The sequence below is a fragment of the Leopardus geoffroyi genome, chromosome A3, assembly GCF_018350155.1.
Source record: "Leopardus geoffroyi isolate Oge1 chromosome A3, O.geoffroyi_Oge1_pat1.0, whole genome shotgun sequence".
Taxonomy (NCBI): domain Eukaryota; kingdom Metazoa; phylum Chordata; class Mammalia; order Carnivora; family Felidae; genus Leopardus; species Leopardus geoffroyi.
In genome coordinates this window covers 140,361,815-140,370,629 of record NC_059336.1, presented here as the reverse complement: position 1 = coordinate 140,370,629, position 8,815 = coordinate 140,361,815, and the positions used below count along the sequence as shown (strand labels likewise).

General features: G+C 56.3%; 1 long non-coding RNA gene across 1 annotated transcript; it reads left to right on the top strand.

The window, feature by feature from the left end:
* The first annotated feature begins 3,319 nt into the window (after window positions 1-3,319).
* LOC123581706 lies at window positions 3,320-7,811 on the top strand. The gene is made up of 2 exons (XR_006703953.1): window positions 3,320-3,441; window positions 5,646-7,811. It is a non-coding gene; the product is annotated as an uncharacterized LOC123581706 (long non-coding RNA).
* The last annotated feature ends 1,004 nt before the right edge of the window (window positions 7,812-8,815 follow it).

Genomic DNA, 8,815 nt, shown 5'->3' with positions numbered 1-8,815 from the left:
ATAATTATTTTTATACCGATAATACAGTTTAGAGAAATGAACGGTGTGGCTTTGGTTTAAGACGGCCAGATGAACATGGGTATTTATCTTCTTTTCTTTTTGGTTTCCCCTGAAATGATAGTGGAGGAATACACTTAGGATAAACCTCCAACCGCAGAGAGCAGGCTGTTTGGTCAGACGCCCGGGAGACACAGGGGCGGGGCAGCAAGGGGTGTGCCTGGGGAGGGCTGGCCACATGGGTGCCCCGGGGCCCTAGCAAGACACCAGCTAGTCCCAAGCAGAGCAGCCCTGGGGGCGGAGGACACAGAAGCAGGAAGTTGGGTAGGAACAGACTGGAGGTCTGAGCGGACAGACCTCCCTCCAACCTGTCCTTCTTCGTGTGAGGAAAGGCCCGGCCAATCTCGCTGCGTGTTGGGAAGCAGGAACGGCACATGTGGGCGTCAGCTCCTGCCTGAAGGCCCCTCATCTCGGCACTAAAGTCCCTGCTTCCTCCGACGGCCCTGGACAGAGAGCCTCAGGCGAGCCGCCTCGTCCAGTGACCTGGGCCCCGTTAAGCCAGCCTGGCGCTGTGACTGATGCAGGAGGGTTACCTGGATCCGGAGAACGATTACAAGTGTAGCATTCCGGCCAGACAACGATGATGTACGTCCGGGCGTAACGAGCAAGGTGAATGGTGCAGTCGAAGTCTGAAGGCACCTGGAAGGACTGAGCCCCGCTGCGGGGCCTGCCGGCGGCTGACCCCCAATGCTGGGCCTGCCGAGGGCTGAGCCCCACTGCGGGGCCTGCCGGGGGCTGAGCCCCAATGCTGGGCCTGCCGGGGGCTGAGCCCCAATGCTGGGCCTGCCGGGGGCTGAGCCCCAATGCTGGGCCTGCCGGGGGCTGAGCCCCACTGCTGGGCCTGCCGGGGACTGAGCCCCGCTGTGGGGCCTGCCGGGGGCTGAGCCCCAATGCTGGGCCTGCCGGGGACTGAGCCCCACTGCTGGGCCTGCCGGGGACTGAGCCCCTCTGTGGGGCCTGCTGGGGCTGAGCCCCAATGCTGGGCCTGCCGGGGACTGAGCCCCGCTGTGGGGCCTGCCAGGGGCTGAGCCCCAATGCTGGGCCTGCCGGGGGCTGAGCCCCAATGCTGGGCCTGCCGGGGACTGAGCCCCGCTGTGGGGCCTGCCGGGGGCTGAGCCCCAATGCTGGGCCTGCCGGGGGCTGAGCCCCACTGCGGGGCCTGCAGGGGACTGAGCCCCACTGCTGGGCCTGCCGGGGACTGAGCCCCTCTGTGGGGCCTGCCGGGGGCTGAGCCCCAATGCTGGGCCTGCCGAGGGCTGAGCCCCGCTGTGGGGCCTGCCGGGGGCTGAGCCCCAATGCTGGGCCTGCCGGGGGCTGAGCCCCAATGCTGGGCCTGCCGGGGGCTGAGCCACTGCGGGGCCTGCAGGGGACTGAGCCCCACTGCTGGGCCTGCCAGGGACTGAGCCCCGCTGTGGGGCCTGCCGGGGGCTGAGCCCCAATGCGGGGCCTGCCGGGGGCTGAGCCCCACTGCTGGGCCTGCCGAGGACTGAACCCTGCTGCTGGGCCTGCCAGGGGCTGAGCCCCGCTGTGGGGCCTGTCGGGGGCTGAGCCCCAATGCTGGGCCTGCCGGGGGCTGAGCCCCACTGTGGGGCCTGCTGGGGGCTGAGCCCCAATGCTGGGCCTGCCGGGGGCTGAGCCCCACTGTGGGGCCTGCCGGGGGCTGAGCCCCAATGCTGGGCCTGCCGGGGGCTGAGCCCCGCTGTGGGGCCTGCCGGGGGCTGAGCCCCAATGCTGGGCCTGCCGGGGACTGAGCCCCGCTGTGGGGCCTGCCGGGGGCTGAGCCCCGCTGCTGGGCCTGCCGGGGGCTGAGCCCCGCTGTGGGGCCTGCCGGGGGCTGAGCCCCAATGCTGGGCCTGCCGGGGGCTGAGCCCCGCTGTGGGGCCTGCCGGGGGCTGAGCCCCAATGCTGGGCCTGCTGGGGACTGAGCCCCGCTGTGGGGCCTGCCGGGGGCTGAGCCCCGCTGCTGGGCCTGCCGGGGGCTGAGCCCCAATGCCAGTTCCCCAGCCATGAACACTCACAGGTGTGTGCTACACACAAATGGCTGTGCTGAGCTAGAGACAGATGCTCCTTCATTCAGCACTTATGTGGTGCCGTGTTCTGGGGACTGGCGTGCTAATGAGAAGGAACGATGATAAACAGGTAAATACAAAATGTGTCAGACGGTGAAAGGCCGTGAGCACAGAAACGGAGGGGTGTGTGCAATTTGACATGGGGTCACAGGGTCTCCGTCACAGCTCGAGTCACGTGTGTGATGATTTTCTGTGCTTGCAGACATGAAGATCCGGTCCTGGAGCCTTAATGACATCTTCTTGCTGCCTTAAGGAGCCAGTAGCAGGACTGAAACTTCCTTCTGTGAGTCTTAACAAGAGATGTATCACTTGGGAGTGACGCGGTGAGTTTGTCCAGGAAGATGTCCCAGGGACTGGAGGGTGACACAGTCCACGCTCCGGCTATGTCGCCCCCGGGGTCTGAAAGTGAGCTGGCGAGTGCTCGTAGGGGGTCAGCGCACGGGCGCCACAGGGCTCCCGCGTCCTCACTGCCAGCTCTGCCCCTTTTCTGACCCGGGGACAACACAGATCTTTTGTGCTCGTAGAACATCTGGAATTTAATTCACATGGAGAAGACACACATTTAGGCCACATTCAGTTTAGGGGCTTGTTGGACAGTCAGCTGGGGAGCCTCAGCTCCTCGTGGAGAATTTGACTGAAAGTAGTGTTTAGTGCAGTTCAAAACTGCCTGATGCCCCTCCACTTAAATGAGTCCAGAGAAAACAGAAAAAGCACAAAGTACAGCTGAGGCCCAGGGTCAGGAGGAGAAAGACAATGTGTTTTTGTTCCTCTGGGCAGGGCTGTGGGTGAGCCCCTCCCTCGTCTGTGACCAGGTCCCGGTGACCCCTCCCTCGTCTGTGACCAGGTCCCGGTGACCCCTCCCTCGTCTGTGACCAGGTCCCGGTGACCCCTCCCTCGTCTGTGACCAGGTCCCGGTGACCCCTCCCTCGTCTGTGACCAGGTCCCGGTGACCCCTCCCTCCTCTGTGACCAGGTCCCGGTGACCCCTCCCTCCTCTGTGACCAGGTCCCGGTGACCCCTCCCTCGTCTGTGACCAGGTCCCGGTGACCCCTCCCTCCTCTGTGACCAGGTCCCGGTGACCCCTCCCTCCTCTGTGACCAGGTCCCGGTGACCCCTCCCTCGTCTGTGACCAGGTCCCGGTGACCCCTCCCTCCTCTGTGACCAGGTCCCGGTGACCCCCTCCCTCCTCTGTGACCAGGTCTGGGTGAGCCAGCCCTCAGGCGGGGGCTGCAGCCAGGCTGGAACCTGCTTCTCCCTCACAACCTCTTCTCGCCCTGAAGGGTGTCCAGAGGCGGGTTCGCTGCGTGGCCAGGGAAGTACGTACTCCCAGCTTTCCCGCGAGTGTCCGTCCCTCACACTGAAAAACACTAGTCTGTCTGCAGCCTGGCAGCCCACCCGGGGGGCGGGGGGGGGGGGTCCCCCTCTCCTCTTCCCGCCACCCGGCCCCTTCCTTCCCCCGCAGGGGCCTCTCTGACGCCGAGCCTGCTGCTTCCCCAGGATGGCTACCTGAATCTCGCACAGATGTCACTTTGGTTTCCATTTACAGCTTTTATTCCTAAGTGCATTTGTTTAGCATTTACTTGAGTTTTCCCCTTGTGCTTTATGAAAAGGATGTTTTTGAATTTAGGGGAGGAGAAAGAAGGACAAATAACTATTTTTCACACATAAAAGTGAGGTCATCCAATGCGAATCTCATTGTCAGTTTCTGCCCCAAGTAGCTCATGCGGACACAGTCAACGCATGGCAGAAAATGGCCCCTTCCTGCTGTTCAATTTAGTGAGCAGGTACAAGGTATGCTTCCCTAGGCCAGTAATCTCCGAAGAGCAGAGTGACCCTTTGGGGTGTGCAGGGAGCAGGTCCAAAACATCAGAGCACCTCTTTGTTCGTATTTCCGGGCCCTCAGGTTTCACCCCAGCTGCGCACGTGTGTTACAAAGGACGCCGTGTTCAGTTCAGCTTGCACACGCAAGTGCCCACAGCTTGGGGTTGCCTGGTGAAGACCTCTGATGAGGCATGCACTCGGAAAAGCCTTCCAGTTACTCTTTCTAGACTGTGCACGTCAAGAGCAAGAATGTGTCTGTTTTGTTTTCTGTAGGCTCCGTGTTTGGCTGGATACTGGAGCGTAAGAGACACGCCATAACTATTTCTGAATGATTGGATCAATGTCTGCACCGACGTAGACATTTTTAGACTTTTAATTCTTTTCAAATCAAAACCACTTGCATAGGTGATATTGAAAGTGCTACCCCAATATAAGAAGCTATTTAAATAGCATCATAATGGTTATCACAGAAAGGTTATCCAACTGGCCTAATTAATCAAATTAGCAGTTAGTATGCCAAGAGGAGGGTTCTCTCTGTTTGGGACTACCAGAAAGTGCTTACTCAAAAGATACTATATGCCCCGATTTTTGTATTTGTCACTGTACCCTGCACCGATACTGAATGAATACTGAGGGTCTAAATGATGGCTTATGCTTTGCATATTATCTAATAGACTTCAAACGGGCTTCTGACTCCTCACTGACACAGTGGGAGTGGTCGGTGTTGAAGGAGTACGTCCCTTCACCAGCCACCCTCATCTGAGAGCGTAGTAGGAAACTTAGATCCAGATTGGCGGAGGAAACTGGATGTCCCTAAACCACCCGCCTCTGGTCTGAAACACCGAAAAGCGCAGTGAGCAATGAGTGTGTGGAGCTGTGCACATCATGTCAGTGGGAAGGAGCCTGGGTGTGAAAGGGGACGAGGTCCACGTCTTCCGAGCTGGCCCGTCTCAGGTTCGGGTCACAGCCCCTGCAGAGGTCGTCACACTCAAGCCCGGTGTGGGTCCCTGGGCCACTAATTAGCTTCTGACCCTGCTGAGCAGCTAACCCTCTTGGGCCTCTACTGTGGAATAAGAAAGTGAAATTAGAAGTCCTCTTAGGACCCATTCATCTCCATGCAAATTCAGCTGTGTCGTCGGATGACTCATCACTCACTCAAGTAAATGGCATTTTTCACTTTTTAACTAAATAACCTTCTGTTCTAGTCAGACCTGTCAACCCACACACGACGGGAGGCTTTAGTGTAACTGACTTGCATACTGGGACTGACAAAACCAGAGTGGTGACCGTCAGCCCCGAGGTGGCCCATCCGTGGGAAGCTCCTGCTGCCAGAAGGCCCTGGAGGGCCCTGTGGGCGTGAGATCTGGACTCTTGCCTGTCCCATGGGGCCACCAAGGCCTGCGTGTGCAAGCAAGAGGGTGGGAATGGCCTGGGCAGGGGGGCGGCGGGGGCTGCAGAAGAGAGCCCTCCTCTTGGGTGCAGGCGGCTTCTAGAAGCACCTCTGCGTGGCCTCCATCACGTGGTTCAGGTTAGGAACTGCTGTGAAATGTCTAGTGAGTCAGAGCCCACGGCAAATTGCACCAGACTGGTGCCTGACCCCATCCATGTCAGGGCAAGGGGACGCATCTCTGTCATTTTGACAAAACGTTTTCTCATCTTTGTAAAAAAGAAATTTCTTTTTGGCTTTTTATCCTCTAAGATTCAAGTTTCCTACTGCCTTGCAACTTATCCGCTTGTTTTGGAAGAGATAAACCCTCACGTTGGAATCTAAGTCATGGCTGCAATAGTGATAATCCGAGGAGAAAAAGACTAAGGAACCTAATTTTTATATTGTTTTCAGAAAAGGACAACAAACAGATGCCTGTGGAATCTGCTGTCCACCAGGAAGAGAGGCCTGTTTCAAGGAGCAGGTCTAACAAATGTGAGCCCTCTCCTGCCTCTCTGAGGAAGACCCACCCGGTGGCAGGTGGTGTTGGGCACAGGCTGCCGTGTAAATCAGAGAGGAGGCGTGTGGCCGATAGGAAGGGTCGGGTGGCCCTGCGCCTGGCACCCTCAGATGTCCTTGTTTAGCGAACGCTGATTAGACGAGCCGTGTGTCACGCGAGCCTCCTGCCCTCACCTGTGGAACGTGATCACGGGCACGACCCGGGGACGCGGCACAGCTAGAGCGGTTTCTCTCGCCGGCAACAAAATGCGAGGATACGGTCCTTAGCCACCAGATTCAAAATTCAAAAAGAAATTTGAGCTTTTCATCGAGAAAGATATCGTTAGCCTCCATTCATCTTGCTTGCTGGGTTTCTTTCCTCCTCTGGCACCAAATAAAGGCAAAATTGTACCATCAGTTCTGCCGGCAGGGCCACCGGCCACTTCCTTGGCATCTGGCCGAATTACTTACGCATCACTGCTGCTAGAATTTTTCATCTTCCCCACGGTGGCTTAGGAAGTGACAGAAAAAGCACTAGGATATAAACAGCCCGCACTGTGTTTGCAGGGAGGTTGGAGAAAGGCCAGCCTCGCCCTGGGCCCTGACACAGCATCGCTTGACTTGACCCAGCATAATGCAGGCTGTTCATGGACACATGCAATCAATACAGAACGTGCTGGTTATGAGAGCGTGATTAAAGTCTGGGGTTTTGCTTTAGGTCGGACTTGGGCTGCTCTCCAGGGGCACTGAGCATCTCACCAAAGGCAGGCGAGGCTGCTCACTCCGTCTTGCACAGAAATTCTCCATGTCTCAGTGAAGGAGAAATCTCCGAGTAAGACAGTGTTTAAATTTTTAATAAGTAGAATCCAGGTGGGAAATCCAACCCCCACTGCTCCGGCCTGGATGCTGCGCTGCGGGCGCTGCTGCTGCTGGATTCAAGGGTCCGTGAGCCAACCAGCTGGGAAGACGTGCAGCACGGCAGCGGGGCTGCTCTGGGGACGGAGGGCTGGCGCCGTGGGTGGGTGCTGGGGGTTCTTGCCACACCATGCAGTATCTTGTGAATTCCATGCCACGGACAGTTTAAAAAAGTTCGATTCATTTTTTTCTAATAAAAGAAAGAAAAAGGAGTTTATACGCCCTTGAGACTAGCATTCCCGAAGTTTTCTATAAACTTGGGTGACTCTCTTTTCCCGTTTGCAGAACACAGAAAAGAAAGAAACAGAAGCAGAAAATGATTGTCTCAGTTTCCTGTTTCTCTGCTCAGAAGTCATTTGTCCCGTGGGCCTGGGGGTAATACGTATCTGTTCCCAGGACAAGCAGGCATCTTTGGACTTCAGTCAGCAACCTGGACGACCACGCCCTCCCACCCTCCTTTGTTCATCCCGACTGTTTCTCCAGGTGGGGCTTCGCACTGGGATGCGTGCTCTGGCCATCAAGAGCCGTACGTAGCCTACCCGCGGGCCCTAAGTGGATACCATCTTGCTGTTGCTAGGTTCCAACTAAAGGATGCTGATCACTTGTTGTGGGAGACTCATAGGACGTAGATGAGACCCAGCCACCGGAGACAGTTGAACACGTGGCTCCTTCAAAGCCACGTCATTCTGTTGAAGTGTCAGTCAGAAGCCCCACACGTTGCTGAGAGAGGCCAGAGCAGGACCGAAAGCAGAGCAGGTCGTCTGGAAGACAAGCCCCTGAACCTCTTCCGCACACTATGGAGACACCACAGGGAGAGCCCTGAGGGCACACAGCAGCTCTGAGCCCCTGTAGATGCGATCCAGCCTCACTGCACTTGTGCTTGGCTGGTGCTGGGCACAGGACCCCCGGAGAAGCAGATGAATTCACCCCACGGGCACAGTGGCTGGAGCCCACAGCCCTGTGTGCACCCGGAGCCACCTGTCGCCGAAGCTTTAAGTGAGGAATATCACAAACTGTATAATGTACGCTTTCCGTAGACCATTTTCTTACATTTATATACAAATTTAAACTGAAAAAGTAAAAGATGTTTTATAGAAACTTCGTTTCAGTAATACGTGCAAATACTTGTATCATTTCCAAAGGAAATCGTGCTCTCGTTCACGTGCAGATGCCAGACCTTCTGTTTGGCTGCAGTACGATGTGGTCTGTCCGTGATCATACAGACACGTGTCACAGACTCCTAGGTTCGCTGCTAACAGACAACATGGGCAGGTCTCTTGTCCTCTGCATTTGTGGGTTGGAAACGTGTACCCACGTCCCAACCCCAGGTAGGTCGTGAGAAAAGGTTGGCTGAAATGTGTGGGGTCAGTCTCTCAATACTCATTTCTCAGGGGTTTATGTTCCCGGGGCCAAGACGGCCATGAGCATAACTGCACGTTCACCTAAGACAGAGGAGGGAGCGAGGCTGGGGCGGTGGGGTGCTGGCTTTCGGGTCAGCATCCCAGGGTGTCCTGGGCCATAGCCTGGCTGGGTGACCTTGAGCAAGGTTTAAGTTCCCAGTTTCCTCCTCTATAAAGTAGGAGCAACATCCCTAGCACATGGGGTCATTGTGAGTGGTAGCCCACGAATGAAAAATGACGAACACGGTCTCTGATGTAAGGATGGTTAATGCTAATTTATCCTCTTTTTCAACATAACTCATAGGGTGGTGTTTCCCAGGAAGGCTGAAAATTGTTTCAAAAAACAAAAAATTTATTAAGAATCGAAAATAGTACTATTTTTTACATATTAAGATAGATTTACTTTAGGGGCACCTGGGTGGCTGAGTCAGTTAAGCATCCGACTTTGGCTGAGGTCATGATCTCACGGTTTGTGGGTTCGAGCCCCACGTCAGGCTCTGTGCTGATAGCTCGGGGACTGGAGCCTGCTTCAGATTCCGTGTCTCCCCCTATCTCTGCCCCTCCCCTGGTCATGCTCTGCCTCTCAATAATAAATAAACGTTAATAAAATAGATTTATCTGGATCTAAAA